The sequence below is a fragment of the Notolepis coatsorum genome (genome assembly GCF_963971535.1).
Source record: "Notolepis coatsorum genome assembly, chromosome: 4".
NCBI classification, from domain to species: Eukaryota; Metazoa; Chordata; class Actinopteri; order Aulopiformes; family Paralepididae; genus Notolepis; species Notolepis coatsorum.
Window position 1 is genome coordinate 44,750,867 of NC_140168.1, and position 16,269 is coordinate 44,767,135.

General features: G+C 45.4%; 1 pseudogene across 1 annotated transcript in view; it reads left to right on the forward strand.

The window, feature by feature from the left end:
* Nucleotides 1-16,024, forward strand: part of LOC311226498 (beta-1,4-galactosyltransferase 1-like) — a 690,468-nt pseudogene extending 674,444 nt beyond the window's left edge. Inside the window, exon 5 of the transcript in view lies at nt 15,191-16,024. The product of the transcript in view is annotated as a beta-1,4-galactosyltransferase 1-like (transcript). The remainder of the gene's footprint in view (nt 1-15,190) is intronic.
* The last annotated feature ends 245 nt before the right edge of the window (nt 16,025-16,269 follow it).

Here is a 16,269-nt window from a genome sequence, read left to right on the forward strand (position 1 = left end):
AGGTGAAGATAGGAGTGTACAGTTGTACAGCTGCAAACAGGGGCGGTTATACGACAGGGAGACGGAGTGGAGCTAGGCAGTTAGAAGCAGGGTATGTAGAGGTCAGAGGTGAAGATGCAGAAGACAGTTGTAAAGTGAGATAACAGTTGGCAGTTATTTTTACGACGGGGGAGATGTGGAGACAGAAAGCAGCTAATTTAAGAAGAGGGTAGGAGACGGTTGAATAGGAGCAAAATCAGATGAGGTTATTTACATTTGATTAGGGCGGCCTGTTTGATTGAAGGAATAACCTAGAGTATCACGGTTCTAGCAGGCTGGGGTGACTTCAGGTTGAAAAAGGGGTTCTGCTAGACCTTTTGAGTGCAGAGGTTGAGTATAGATGGTATTAGCCTGATAATGAGTGTAGCCTGATGAGAGAGCAGGAGAGGGAGGAACAAACTAAACCATTGTCGGTCTGTGGTTGATTAATGAGTTGTATGAGAGAGAGTTTGGAAGTATTTGTTTAGGTTCAAATGATCAGTATGAACGGTGGATGATTGTGTGCCAGGTGGTATGCAAGTGTGGGAGCAGCGTGAAAGTATATGTTTATAATATGAAGGATGTGTGATCGAACAGACAAGGTTGAAATGATCTGTGTGGCTGAGAATGATGGAGAGTGTTGGTTATTTTGTGGGATTGAGAGATTATGTTGTATGAAAGGGGTTTTGATGCAGGAGTGAAGGAGTGAGCGATGTCATTTTGATTTCAGTTCATATCATTTGAATGAAAGAGTTTGTTTTGTTTAGAAGTAACAGCCACTGTGGGGTGCTCAGGAGGTGTGGATGATGTTGAATGATGATGTTTGATTGGTTTTTGCTTTTATTTCTTTTCTAAGGGCTCGAGTCTAATGTTCAGGATTGAATGTGTTGTGGGACTATGAGAAATTGGATGAAAGCGTTTATTTTATGTCATAAAGTTTTATTTTGGAAACAGTGGTGGTGTTGGTACAGATACTACTTTCAGTTTAAGTTTAATTTTTGTATGTATGAGTGAGTGTGAATGTACATTTTTAAATTTATTTTCTAAATGTTTTGATCTGTGGTTGTGTGGACTGTAAGAGGGTTGAATAGGTCACGAGTCGCAGGGACAGGATGCTGTTCCGTTTGAGGGTGTGTGTGAGAATTGATGATAGAGGGTAGATGGATGGTTTTGGAAAACGTGGTTTTTATTTTCTTTCATGTTTTAAAAATGCATGGATTTTTTTTTCATGTTTTTGGGTGTGCATGGTTGTTACATAGACTGGGGCCACAACAGACTGGAGGTGTTTGTTTATTGAAGTGTGTGGCTTTGTTTGATTTTTTTTCTCTTTTTCTTCCCAAATGTTTTTTTTTATGATCTGGGGAGAGGACTGTTGAAGGCTGGGATGCATTGGAACAGATCGAGGCTGGGATGCATTGGATCAGATCGATGACAGTTAAGTAGTGCCACCACGATTTGCATATGGAATTAATGGCTTCCCTTATTAAGTATGTTGACATATTGTGTAAAAAGGTTTGCTCTGTGCTTGTGTCTTCAACAGCTCAGAAAAAGGAGGGGAAAGGCAGGTCAACGGTGGGAGAGACATGAATACATTACATTAAGAGCGGTAACGTAGGATTTCATTTTTCCCTGTTACTCTGCAGTCCAATGGTGGTCAATTACAAATTGTGGTGAGAGAATTCTTGTACACGGAGACCCCCGCCTATACAAACCCCATGCGGGTGGGGCCAGGTTGTAAAAACTGAACGGATGTAGTTTGGAGGACATTCCACGCTAAAAGAATCATCTGACGACGGGTTGTCATGAGATAATCGATGACTGGACCTGGGATGACCTGGCCTGGGGGGGCGGAGCCAGTCTGAAGACTGAGCTGACAGTGTGTGAACAAGGTTCTCTGGGGAGTTGTGGAGTTGTGGTTGGACTGTAGGGGACAGGGACAAGACTGAATAGGTACTGATGGGCTTTGTCTTGTGCACATTGATTTGGTAGGACGCGCAAGCAAAGGGCGGATAAATTACACAACGCAGGGTCAGATAAAGATGCATTCACATAAGTGAGGAGATGGCCAGGGTGAGGAGAATGACTGAAAGAAAATTTTCGTTGAAATTCTGCTTTCCTCTGCCAAAACTGAGCTGTGGAAACAAGAAGTGACAAGATTATGACCATTATATGTGTCATAAAAGGGGGGAGGATAGGTGGGAAGCAATTGATTGATTATGCAGATGTGATTGTACTATCTTAAGGAAAAAATTAGCAGAAAGAAGAGATTATTTCAGAGAATGAATGTAAAATGAAAATATTGTGATAATAATGGATCTTGTCTCCCCCAGATCATGTAAACGGATACTGTAATTTTAAAAAATTGTGATTGATTATACTTTAAATGTGTAATGTTTAGATTAAATTGTTTTAATTGTTTTTAGCATATTCAACATGCCCAGAGGAACGAGGCCTGATGAAAGAGTGGTAAACACTGTTTCATTTAAGGCAGAGTAGGTTAATTGGGGTTCTGGATGAATGGGTCATTTTGGATTCCCCGGGAGGGGGCCATAGTCAGGGGAAATGTGGGAAAGAAAAGAAGAAGACAAGAAGGCCAAAATTGATGAGATGTACCAAAGAAGAATGGAAAAAATTGAGAAGAAAAATTGAGAAAAATTCAAATGTTTATGATTTTTGTTATTATGTTAAATTGTATGGCTAGTATGTATAGAAATTAAGTCAAGATAATTGTAATATGACATTAGTAAAATGTCAAAGGGAGGAATTGTGGTAACCTTGACTTCATAATTTCATAATTTCATAATCAAAATGTTAGACTAACCATGAAAACTGAAAATATCTATGGTAAATAGTTCATCACATGGACTCTCAAGAGTGATGGAACAAGCTGTAGCAGGCAGCAGGGTTGTGTGACATTCTGGGGAGCCTTCAGGCCAACCCCCCATGTTGAGACGACTAACTCAATTAGAAGAAAACAGTTGGACACACCGGGGCAGGTCATAAAAGCCTCATGCTAAAACTGTTTGTGACACATACAAGGAGTCCTGAGGACAGTTGGGGAACTGTGAAACAAAACCACACACCCAAAAGGAGGGGGCCACAGTCCAACCCCCCCTCTGTCCAAAAAGGAGGGGGCCACCCCTGGCTGCTACACACAGGCACACACATGACCAGAAGACACCAAATGAGGACTGCCTGTTTTTAAGATACTTGTGATTGGTGGAACTAGGTTAAGAGTAGTGAGGTCATGAAATCTATAAGTATTGGAACAGTAAGGATAGAGGAGCAGGCCAGCCAGACCCGCCACACACCAAACCCAGGGGGTCTTTCTGGTCTCCATCGCCCACCACCGACCATGGTCTACTTTGTCCCTATGTGAGTAAAACTGTATATGGAATAATCACTGTTTGTGATAACTAGAGTAAGATGCCTATCTTAGACCCAGGTTTAATCATGTGGTGACAAAGAGTACTATTGGTCTCAGTTCATTGATATAACATGACTAATATTTATGTACAATACTGTCTTTGATGTAAAAAGCCAACGTGTGAGGGCTATTGTGATTTACCTCATCAAATCCTTTTGTACAACTCATGTATTATGCTTGAAGTTTCCTGTATGTAACCAATGCATTATTCCACTCTCGGCCCACGCTGCAATTAAATGAATATTGGACCATAGCTTCTGGTTGTTTGGCTGTACACATTTATTCTCTACTGGCTATTTTTGGGAGTCCAGCTGAGGACCATTGTTTTCTATCACACTGTGATCTTTCCCTTCCTCTAGTTAGCACCTCACTGTGCTGTAATTAATAGATATTCATATAGGAATATACGACAAGCCTCTCTCAGTAGATGCTTTAAAGCACAGTCCCGGGCAGGTAAGAGAGTAACAACACAAGACGTTTTCCAAATAGTAAATAAAATTTATTGAAGCGGGGATTTTACCCACAACAATATCCGATCAGGGAAAAGGGTAGGGGAGAACAAACAAAGTATACATACAGACAAACAAACACTTAGCAAAAATGTCAACGTGTCATTCATCAGACACAACAACCATCAAATGGATTAATCCACACCAAGTGGTAAATGGCAGAAGGCCACACAATATCGCTCCACAGATACAGCTAGGTAAGAAGGGCAACCTCCCCACTCCACTCTGGAACGTGGCAGTGATTCAATGAGGCGCCCCGTGTGTGTGTCATCTTCCAGGCTATATCCACTCATCCCACTGACTGCCCACAGGTGCACCAAGCAGGTGCAATCAGCTCAAGCAGGGGGATGAGTGGTATCTGGGAAAGGGAGAAAGAAAAACAGGATTAGAAGATGACACATCACACAAACAAAAATAACATAACACATACTAAATATACTAACCTGATGTTACATGGTGTTAAAAATATGGCAATAATGATAATGAACAACCCACGTACGTGACAAGTAGCATACAGTAATCACTTATGGACAATATTTCAGCCACTGCTTGGTCGATTTGGATGGTTTTGGAGGTTATTGAGGATGCTGAATCCATTTATGACATTTTCAAAATGGCGTTTTAAACCTGAAGTGGCTGATTTTGATTAATTGAGTCGATTTAGCATAAGCATGGAAGCTCCATGATCGCTACCGCCATAAGCATGGTAACTGAGACCTGGTTCAATACCTAAATATTGACACTACCTATGATGAAGTCCTATGGTTCTGGAAGTCAAAGCACAGCCCTATCCACATTTGTGGTGATCATTTTGATCTTGTGGTCTTCTCACCCAATGGCCGCTGCACGACTCGTACCTTGGCCACTTAGTTTGTACAAAATCCAGCAGGTGCATGGATGCTGGTGATGGATCCACCTCGCTGCCTGACAAAACTCGAAGCTGGGAAACTTCATGTTGCACTGCCCCACCGTCGGTCTGGAGAGGGTGTACACTAGGGCTGGGCGATATAACGATAACGATAATTATCGCAATATATTTTAATAATCGATATCGGAAAAAGATTTTTTTTTTTTTTTTTTTTTTTGTGACCTGCAACAGGGCAGTTTTAAAACCAGAGACAGTGGACAGACTTGTCTTTCTTGCCTGCAACTTAAAGTAATGGCTTTGCTTGTCCAAATGACAATACTGACCAAATTGAGGTAAATTTTTATCTTTTTTTCTCATTTATTTTGTTTGCTTTCTAATTTAAAATAGAGTTTGAAACCGTCTGTACACAGTAGGCTATGTGTGCTAGCAGAGCTAGTCTCCAGTCACGAGTCATGGTGCACATGTGCTGTGGTTTGTCCACCAAAAAAGCGCCAAAAGATAGAAAAGAAACTAGCAGAGCCAGAACTGTTCAACTCCCCTGGAGCCACAGCCAGCAAAGAAGCCAGTTTACTTTCGCTTTCAAACCAGCTGCAGCCTAAAAACTGGAGTGTGAGGGGATGTAACACTAAAGATGGCGGCAACGACAAATAATTGCTGCAAAATAAACATACATCTGTTGTTTAAAAAAAATATATATATGTAGACACCTGAATATGTCTAGCAATAATTCAATGTGTCTAACTTTAATTCCTTGCATTCTACTGTGTTCACAATGACGTTGTGTAACTTGCTGACCCCTCTTGATCCTCCATATCCTAACATTGACACTTAATAGTGGGACATGATACAGGTACCGCCAGGGGGAGCTGGTGGCGACCTTGGGCAGGGGAGACACAGGTGAAGAAGGATGGGCTCAGGGCGCGGCGCCCGCGGCGGAACTTCCTCTTCATCGTTTTCCAGAGAAGCAAGAGGTCGCTTGGAGCTGGAGCTCCAGACATTAAGCATGCGGAATATAAACCCAGGCACGAGGCAGGTTAGTAATGGAATATGCGATAGCTTAGCTTCCAGTTAATGCTAAAGAGACATTGTGAACAAAGAAGCAGACGTGTTACTGCCGAAGAGTGTGGTAGATATTGCACACGTTGCGTTTTAGTTAAAGTATAGGCGACAGGACAGGGGGTCGTCCCGATCCACAGTTTAGCTTCAGTTAGGCCTAGCACCACAGTTTTTTGATCATTTTTTTTTTATTATTACTTAACATGAAAACAAGACAACACAATACAATAACCATAATAACAATACACAGAACTTCACAGGGAGATAACAGAACAATAATAATAAAAGAAATAACAATTTATAAAAACAGAGTACAACATTTTAAATTTTAAAGGGGTACTATCTTACAATTGGCCTTTCCCAGTATTCAGTACCGTTTCCCGGCTGTGTGGCTCTATATCAATAAGACTTATGTCTCTAATTCTCATGTTGGCGCACTCTTCCAATTCCCCTCACAACCCTCACCCTCACCAAACTGAGTCATCTCAAAACGTGCATATCAGTGATGTCAGAGATTTCCAGCTGCATAACAATGTGGCAATTGTCACCAGGCCACACAGTGGTTGGAGCCCAGCCTCAAAACGGCTTAAGATCCTGAGGTAGAAAAACTCTGCCCCTGAGTACCCGACCATAAATACAAAACAATGAACCTTTCCGAAAAACAAAAACCTACAGAGTGTTCCATAGACTCACAGGAACCGTGCAAAAGTGCCCAAACAGTGAAGAAATAGCAAAATAGCAAAATAGCTCCCCCCAATAAAATTCCCCCAGTTAAAGTTAAGTAGGACAAGACAAAAGACAAGACAGACAAGACATTTCCTCCTCCCCCTCCCACGAGACCGCCGGACTCCCCCGAACAAGCACCTCAACCCCGCTCAGCCGCATACGGCGGTCCTGACCTTCTCAGCTGTTGCAAACCACAGGTCGCCTGCTGGAGGTGCGTGCAGTGCCGCGATGTCCGTTGAGTAGTGCGCTGCTGGGCTGGAGAGGTGGAGCGACACGCGGGCTAAACTGTGGCCGCGTGTCGCTCCACCTCTCCAGCCCAGCAGCGCACTACTCAACGGACATCGCGGCACTGCACGCACCTCCAGCAGTCACCTGCCTAACGACCACCCAGCCCCGCCTCCGGCTACCACGGGACTTCTCGACGGCCATCTCACCACACGGACGTTCGGTGGTGAGAGCAGGCCAGCCCTTGGTTAAGTACCCTCCAGCCAGTTACCGTGAACGGTCCGAGTGCTGGAACTTTATCGGTAGACATTCTCTTTGTGCGGAGCGTGCCCTTTAAGGGCGAAGAGAATCAGTACTTTGAACCGACACTGGTAGCAGTGATTAGGGGCGCCCCGACGTTTATTATTTTGGGGAAGCCGGCTATAGATAGGACTTTTTGTTTCAACTGTGGGCCCACTGTCTTTTGGTTAAATGTGTTGTGTGATAACGTGTGTTCCTTTATAAAATCCCATTTAGTAGCTCCAGTACCCCTCTCCCTCCTTCTTCCCCCTCTCCCCACCTACGGGTGAATGAACAGGTATTTCAACCCTTAAAGGGACGGGTGCCATTACCGTGTATTGACCAGTGTGGGAAGAGCTTTGTTCCATACCGTAGAGTGAGAGCACTAGGTGCCCAGTATTTCAACCCTTAAAGGGACGGGTTCCATTACTGTATAGTGACCGGGATGGGAAGAGCTTTACTCATTGTGCCTTGTGTTAATAGCAGGATAAATCCTTCAGTAAAGAAAACTAAATGAGAGCACTGTCAAGTCAAGTCAAGTCAAGTCATTTATTTATATAGCACATTTCCAGGCAGCGGCAGCTGACACCAAAGTGCTTCACAAGCAAGTTGATAAAAACAAATAATGTGATGCAAGGTATAAGATTAAAAAACATAGCAAAGCAATGAAAGCAACAAAAACAAAACAATATAGTGCATGATATAAGATTAAAAACATAATAAAGCAATGAAAGCAAATAAAAACTGGTAGGACACAGTAAAACAAAGAGGATAGAAGGGCCAGGGGTCTAGTGGTGATTAAGTAGGGGGGAAGGCCAAGGAGAACAGGTAGGTTTTCAAGAGTGATTTAAAAGCCTGTGTGTGTCTGTTACTGTGTCTGTTGTCTTAACCCCTTCCTGTCCGGGTAATGCATTTTATTGTTTAACCCCTTTTTACCCACGGCCTATAACATCATTGGGACAGGACTCTGCTCATCAGCAAGGAACGGTACTGCTTTGGGGAGAAAGTGTATCATCTATCACTACTGCCACCGGGTGTGGGAGGGTGCGGGAAGTATTGGGAGAAGTGTGGGTGTGTGGGGAATTACACAGAATGATCCATAGCCGCATTGAGCCAGTAATTGACACACAACTCCCACAGGTTTCCGACGTGGTAGATCAACAGTGGACCAGGTAACACTACTGTCTCAAGACATCGAGGACAGCTTCCAGGCTAATGAGAAAGCGGGGGTAGTGTACCTGGACCTGACCAGACGATACTGTCTGGCACCGTGGACTCCACCTGGAGCTGATGAGGATGGTACCTGATCGGCATATGGTGAAGTTTATCATGGAGATGTTGTCTAACCGCAGTTTTGTCCTACACACCAGCGATGGCCAGCGCAGCAGGCTCAGAAGACTGAGGAACGGTGTCCCACAGGGGTCAGTCCTTTCTCCGATGCTGTTTAATATTTACATCTACGATCTCCCAGTCACAGCATCCAGAAAGTACGGCTACGCGGACAATCTTGCCATCATGCTGAGAAGACCCACATGGAAGGCACTGGAGGACGGTCTTAACCAAGACATGGACATCCTAGTAGCCTATCTACAAAAGTGGCGCCTACAGCTCAGCACCAGCAAGACCGTTACAGCAGCATACCATCTCTGCAACAGAGACGCCAAGAGGGAACTGGAGGTATATGCTGACCACAAGCGTCTGGAGTCCCAGCAAGCCCCTAAATACCTTGGTGTGCGTCTGGATCGGACACTGTCCTTCAAACAACACCTCGAAGATGTCAGGGCAAAGACAACATCAAGGGTTGCGCTGATCCGACGCTTTGCAGGTACAACCTGGGGAGCCACTGCCAAGACCATTCGGATATCCACCCAAGCCCTGGTCTTCTCGGCAGCGGAGTACTGTGCCCCAGTCTGGAGCAGAAGCCCACAAGTTAAAAAAGTTGATGCGGCTACTAACAACGCCCTCCGGATCATCACTGGATGCCTGAAGGCTACACCCGTCTTCCTGCTGCCAGTCCTTGCAGGAATCGCACCAGCTGGCCTACGACGAGAGGCTGCCACTCTCGCCCTAGCAAGGAAGGCAGTGAAGCATGACTGGCACATCCTACACAACACCACAACAACAACAGCACCTATGAGCAGACTCAAGTCCCGCCACCCCTACAACAAGGTGGCACAAGAGATGCTCCGTTCCACCACTGAGGACCTATCCAGAAATGGATGGCTGGCGGCAGCCTGGAAGAGAGAGTGGGAGAGTGCTGGGCCAACCCGTATCCACCACTACATCTGGGATCCAGGAGATGGCGCCACAGGAGACGATCTTCCACGCCGGCAATGGGTTCTGCTGAACCGTTTAAGATCTGGGGTTGGTCGCTTTAAAGCATCATTAAAGAAGTGGGGCCTGGCAGACAGCGCTGCATGTGAGTGTGGAGACCCTGAGCAGACTGTTGACCACATCCTGACCATCTGCCCCCTATACAAACCACCCTCGGAAGCCAGCCTCTTTGATGTGGGACCAGAGTTAAGGGCATGGCTACAAGATACGGAGTTTGACCTCTGACATTACACAAAAGAAGAAGAAGTTATCGATATCGTTATCGCAATATCATTTTTGGCCATATCGCCCAGCCCTAGTGTAGACTACCACATGCTGCCTTACTGTTAGTCTGGAGAGGGTGTAGACTACCACATGCTGCCCTACTGTCAGTCTGGAGAAGGTGTAGACTACCACATGCTGCCCTACTGTTGGTCTGGAGAGGGTGTAGACTACCACATGCTGCCCTACTGTCAGTCTGGAGAAGGTGTAGACTACCACATAAATCAAATCAAATCAAATTTATTTGTAAGGCCCAACAACACACGTTAATGTCCCCATGGGCCAGACACATCTTCTTTAAACAAGTCAAGAAGAAACATAACAATAAGTCAAGAATAAAACAAGAACACCATAAGGTCCAACAAATTTAAAATAAATGCAAATAAATGAATGAATGCAAGCACTCCCAGACATACCCCACGCGAAGGTAAGGAAAAACTCACTAAAACCTAACAATAGGGAAAAATGCACCACATGCAGTGTGGAGGAGAGAAACCTTAGAAGGGCCATTCAAGGGGGGATCTCCCTTCTTAGATGTCGGTGATATTAGTGTTGCAGACTAACAGTTGGTAAGCATGCACTCATGTGTGTAGTGAAACACAGACGAGTGCTTGCAATAGCAACTGAACATTTTGAAAAATTAAAGATAGAGCTGATAGCGATAGCAACTGAACATTTTGAAAGATTAAAGATAGAGCTGATAGCGAATCTATTGAGGCACAGGGGCGGCGCAGAGGGTCACGTCCTCCCCGTCTTAATCACGGGACGTTCAATACTCCGGTCAGGGGTTAGAGAGTTCCCATGTTTGTAGTGCTGCGGATGTTAAAGGTCAACCTCCACGTTGTATTTTTGTTCAATAAACAATGTGGACTAGGCCAACAGTGGCTTTCATGAAGAAGGGAAAAAAAAGTATTGAAATTGACCCAGTTTTAGCGTTTTTATCAAAAATTTTGTCTGCCCAACACAATCACCACGCACGTGCATATTTTAATCAATGGTTCATAACGTGCGTGTGTAATCGAAATGATCGTCACAACAGGTGCAGGACAACAGGGGGCTCACCAGGGGGCGCTGAGAGTCACACAGCTAGTGGCAGGCAGAGCCTTGCTACCATAGATATATGCTTGCTACTACTAGCCGAATGGAAATGTATCTATTTCACCTCACTATTGCTCCGTGATTATAGCCATCCATCCATCTCTAAAGCGAACCACTATTTGTAAAAGCCACAACCACGTTACCATATTTGTAATAATGTAAATCATTGTGTCGTTGTACACATATTGTGTTTATAACGTTAGTAGATAACATAGCTTAGCTTGGTAGCTATTGTGCTAACAACATATCCCGACATCCGGCTCGCTGGCCGACATGAACGGCCGACCCAAAATGGTTCTCTCCTCTCTGTACACCCCGTCCCCACGGGTGCCCTGCCGGGGGGCCCATGGACGCGACGGCGGCGGCAGCCGTAGGGTGCTCGAGCCCGTAAAGGCTAGTGTTACACGATAGCTATGAGCTAACTAGCGCTGCGGGCTCCGGCGCCCTGCGGCCGCCGCTGTTGTCGAGTCCACAAGCTCCTCCGCGGGGACGGGGGCACACAAAGAGGAGAGAACCACCCGCAGGGACGGCGGGCTATAGGCTAACGTCAGTGAGTGTAGTGGTCCCGACTGCGTGTAGCAGGGACGGCGGAGATATAGGCTAACTGTGATGCACCGAGTGAGCCACCATTGATCTAGTACTATGACCCGGACGGACATAAGGCATACGTTTCCTGAAGTGACGTCACGGCCGTGCTAGGTGCTAGCGTCTGATAAGCTTTTAGATTCGGCTCATTAATATGCACCTGTTGTCCTGTTGTGACGTCGGCGTTTGATAAGCTTTTTTGATTCGCACGTGCATGTTATTCGTGCGTGGACCTTTTTAACTCTTTCAGAGTGGCATTTCCGGTGTCAAATGGAAAAAAATAAATAATGAAATTATATACCAATGATGTAAACTACCCATAATTGATCAGTAGGGTTTAACCTGGAGGTTGGGCTTTAACAGAATTCGGCTATAGGGCGACAATAATGTGGTCAAGAGGCATGGTTTCTATCTTGAGCCTTAACTGGTGTGGTTTATTATTCACATGGCAGAGCAGTAACACTACAGGTCTTCTTTCACTGAGTGTCAGGATCCGCTCTCCCACCCTGGTTTGATTCCTCCCCAGGCTGGCCACACAATCCCTCTGCCTCAGAAGGCCTGCCCTGCAGCTCCCTCTAGCGGACTCAATGTGTTACTCCCTCTGTTAGTCGGTTTTCATTTCACCATCCCCCCACTCCGGTCCCTTCTCCGGGCCTCTGTTCCTGTCCCCGGCCCCCCTCACCGGGCCCCTGTCTCCGTCTCCGGCCCCCCCCTTGCCCCAGCCTGATCCTGTTCCCCATTTCCCAGAGGCTCTCCCCGTGTTCTCCCACAACCTCCCTGGGTCCCGGCCCCCCGCCTTTCCCATGGCTGCTTCCGTTACGTCTGGAAGCCGTCCTTCGAGGGTGGGGGTCCTGTCATGATCCGCTCTTCCCACCCTGGTTCGATTCCTCCCCAGGCTGGCCACACAATCCCTCCGCCTCAGAAGGCCTGCCCTGCAGCTCCCTCTAGTGGACTCAATGAGTTACTCCCTCTGTTAGTCGGTTTTCATATGTGTAATCTCCTGATGTCCTCAATGTTTACCTCAATGTTCAATGTGTTTATTGTATTCCTGTGTGTGTTACCCACTCTGTTTCCTGGTCTGGTTTAGTGTTGTATTTGTATGTATCATTGTTGTTCCTTACTGTCATGTTATCTATTGTTGTCATTGTTTGTCGTCCAGGTGTGTCTTGTTAGTAATTAGTCTCCCTATATATTCTGTCTGTTCCTGTCACTCCCCTGTCGGTCCGTTAATCTATCTTATCACATCTGTTGTTATCAATATCAACGTGTGGTTGTGTTTCGACGCAGCACCCTTCCGTGCTGTGCTCTCCACGTTAGGTATTGTTTTGTCTGCCAGCTTATGCTGTGGTACTTATTATTTTGTTGTTGTAGTTAAAGCAAAGTAAAGCCTTTTTCCAACTACACCCCGTTGTGTCCTGCCTGTCTATCTCTCTCGTTCCTGTTATTGCTATTGGGTCCACACCACCAACAACGAATCCTTACACTGAGAGACTGGGGGAAAGAGAAAGAAGTGGGAGGAGACACCTCTATTTATACTCGCCACCTGGTGGTGTTCCTGAGTGTCTCCGCCTAGAGCGCCCTCTAGTGGAAACAGTTATATATGCAGTTAGACAGTTACTAGTGTAAACAGTTATATATGCAGTTAGACAGTTACTAACAATCCTACACAGAACCTCTGCCTTCAACAGCGGAAAAGCAGAGATGGGAGAAAATAGACATCCTAACTAAACTAGACAGATTAATCTAAAGGTCAGTCCCTGACCAGGTGAGAGGTAGGTTGAAGGAGAGAGAGAAAAGATGGGTCTTAAGCAGGGATTTAAAAGCTTCGACAGAGCAGGCGCCCCTGACGACGGCAGGTAATTTGTTCCACAGGTAGGGAGCGCGGTAGACAAAGGCTCTGTGGCCGGCGGATTTCTTTTTAACCCTAGGAATCGATAGAAGCCCCGCATTTTGTGAGCGCAGAGCACGAGCGGGCGAGGCACATGCCTCTTCCGATACATGTGCAGCTGCCAGCCGCTTGTTTTAACCTGACAGCAAGGAGGATCCCTGGGAGAGCTCCCGCACATCCCCTCCCTGCTGAACAGGCACCCCAACCGACCAGTAGGAATCACTGTTGCAGCGACCGGGACTCATACCCGACCGGCTTCCCAAGTCATTGGATTGAAGCATTGAATAAGACAAAGAAGCCCAACAGACACAAAGAGCAGAGAAGAAGGAGATAGTGTGTTTTGAAGATGAGAAGAAGAAGAGGGTAAACAATCAAAAGTTGGTTTACCAGAGGCCTAACTATGGCACACCACTAGCGTAGTATAAGAACTGAGGAGGAGGGTGCTCCAGTAGCACACCATGTTACCGCGCTGCGTCGCGGGACTCCGTGCTGCGTCACGGATCTGGTTGACTCCGAGTTCGATTCCCGGACTCGCCGTCATTTGCCGAATGTCTCCCCCTGCTCTCTCTCCCGTTTCACCCTACAACTGTCGGTCATGCTTGACCAGAAAGGCGATAAACGCAAAAAAATAAAGTTTAAAAAAAAAAAAAAACTGAGGAGGGCAGTAATACGCCTGCGGGAAATTCAAAAGAAGAAAGAAGAAGAAGAGCTCATCAAAAGAACTGCGGAGGGCAGTAATACGCCACGATGCGTCTATACTGCCGGAAATTCTAAAGAAGAAGAAGACACAAAGAAGAGGATAAAGGATGGCAGGAGCTGGACGCAGAGGACCGGGCAAAGATCCTGAGAGTGCTAAAAGAGAGAGACTACTAAGAGAGAGCAACTACTACCCTTAACCATGTCATAAATGACCAGGTGGAAAGAGAGAGAGACTACAACTTAACCATACTGTTATTTTCATCGTTCCCTGGGGGATTTCATGCGCCCCTCTCAAACATGCGTTGTTTGCTTGGTAAATGGTAAATGGACTGCATTTATAAATAGCACTTTTATCTCGTTCACCCATTCACTCAGACATTCACACACCAACGGCTGCTTTGGATAAAAGCGTCAGCTAAATGACTAAATGTAAATGTAAATGTAAATTATGCTAATTCATGCTAATTATGCAAGTTGCCAAACATAGCAAGTTAGCATCCAGCAGTGTGGTAAGTGCTAAGGACCCATACTGTAAATTTCTAACAAGACTATGGGGTGCATTTCTGGGTTCACATTGCTGGTGTAACCCAGGTTTCAGATTCATAACTATTTAGTCATAGGGACATAAATAGTTAATGCCATTGAATAAGAACATAAAAGTTAATGCTATTATGTAAGAACATTTGTGATGTCACAGTATGATGTCATAATAGATCATTCTAGAACATAGAACATTCTAGAACGTTTGTGGTGATGTAATAGTCCTTACTTGAACATAGAACATTCTGTAATGTTTGTGGTGATGTCATAATAGAACTTTCTAGAATGTAAAAACCACCGTATGATGTCATGATAGAAAGTTATGGAACCTTCGTGATGTCACCGTATGATGTCATAAGCATAACCGACATTCTAGAACATTTGGGTCTCTATATAAGTGGGCGTTCCTCCGTTTTTTTGCATCTTGAAACAGTACTGAACAGACTGAATGGACTAAACAACATAGACTGAAACCTGCATTTCTCAACCAAGGTGCCTTGCGTTTTGCTGTGGATATATTGAAGATGCTGCGAAAAGGATTTATAGTGATAACAGTATGTTGTGTGCTTTGGGTGCTTATCTGTTTGGCGTATCCCAAACAATATTGGAACAAATCCACCACGGATGAGAAAACGCATGTCTCCTTGTCAACGAGAAATCCATCCACTGAAACTAAGACGTTGCCCGTGCTGGACCTGTGTCCCGAAACGCCTCCTAAACTGGTGGGACCATTGGCAGTGAACTTCAACCAGCCGATGACTTTAGACACGGTCATGAGGGCGAACCCTGACCTCCGAGCTGGAGGGCGGTTCAAACCCTGAGACTGCATCGCCCGACAGAAGGTGGCGGTCATCGTCCCATTTCGCAATCGGACCCACCACCTGAAGTACTGGCTGTACTACCTCCATCCTATCCTGCAACGCCAGCAGCTGGACTACGGCATCTACGTCATCAACCAGCACGGCGACGGGAAGTTCAACAAAGCAAAGCTGATGAACGTGGGCTTCGTTGAGGCCCTGAAGGAGTACGACTACGACTGTTTTGTCTTCAATGATGTGGACCTGGTTCCCATGGACGACCGCAACATCTACAAATGTTTTAGCCACCCTCGGCACCTGGCTGCATCTGTGGACACGTTGGGTTTCCAGTTGCCCCATGTAAATTTCTTTGGTGGAGTGACATCACTGTCTAAAGAACAGTTCTTGAAGATCAACGGTTTCTCCAATTTATTCTGGGGTTGGGGAGGTGAGGACGACGAAATTCAAACACGCATTCAATTCCGTGGCATGTCCCCTCTCTCTCGGCCAGACCAAATAGTTGGCAGATACATGATGATCAGGCACCAGAGAGACTTTGGAAATGAGCCTAATAACAAAAGATTTGATCTAATAGCAGAAGCAGGAGTAAAAATGGATGAAGATGGAATCAACTCACTCGAGTACAGCGTGGTTAGGATTGAGAAAGACAAGCTTTTCAATTTCATCACAGTTGATGTTGGCAGTCCTGCATAGCTGACGGTAGGGCTGTACCGAATGTCATTTTTTAACATTCGAAGCTTCTATTGAAGTATTCGAACGAAGCTTCGAATGTCTGTCGTCATATTTTATGACATAATCCAAAAATTATGTCATAAGGGATACTTCAAACCATTACTTGTACTTTACGTCTGTATGTATTATTACTGTCTAGCTAGCGCGCTTTTAATTAAAACACCGGTTATTGTTATAACTCTGTCTCTGGTCTACTATTCTTTTAA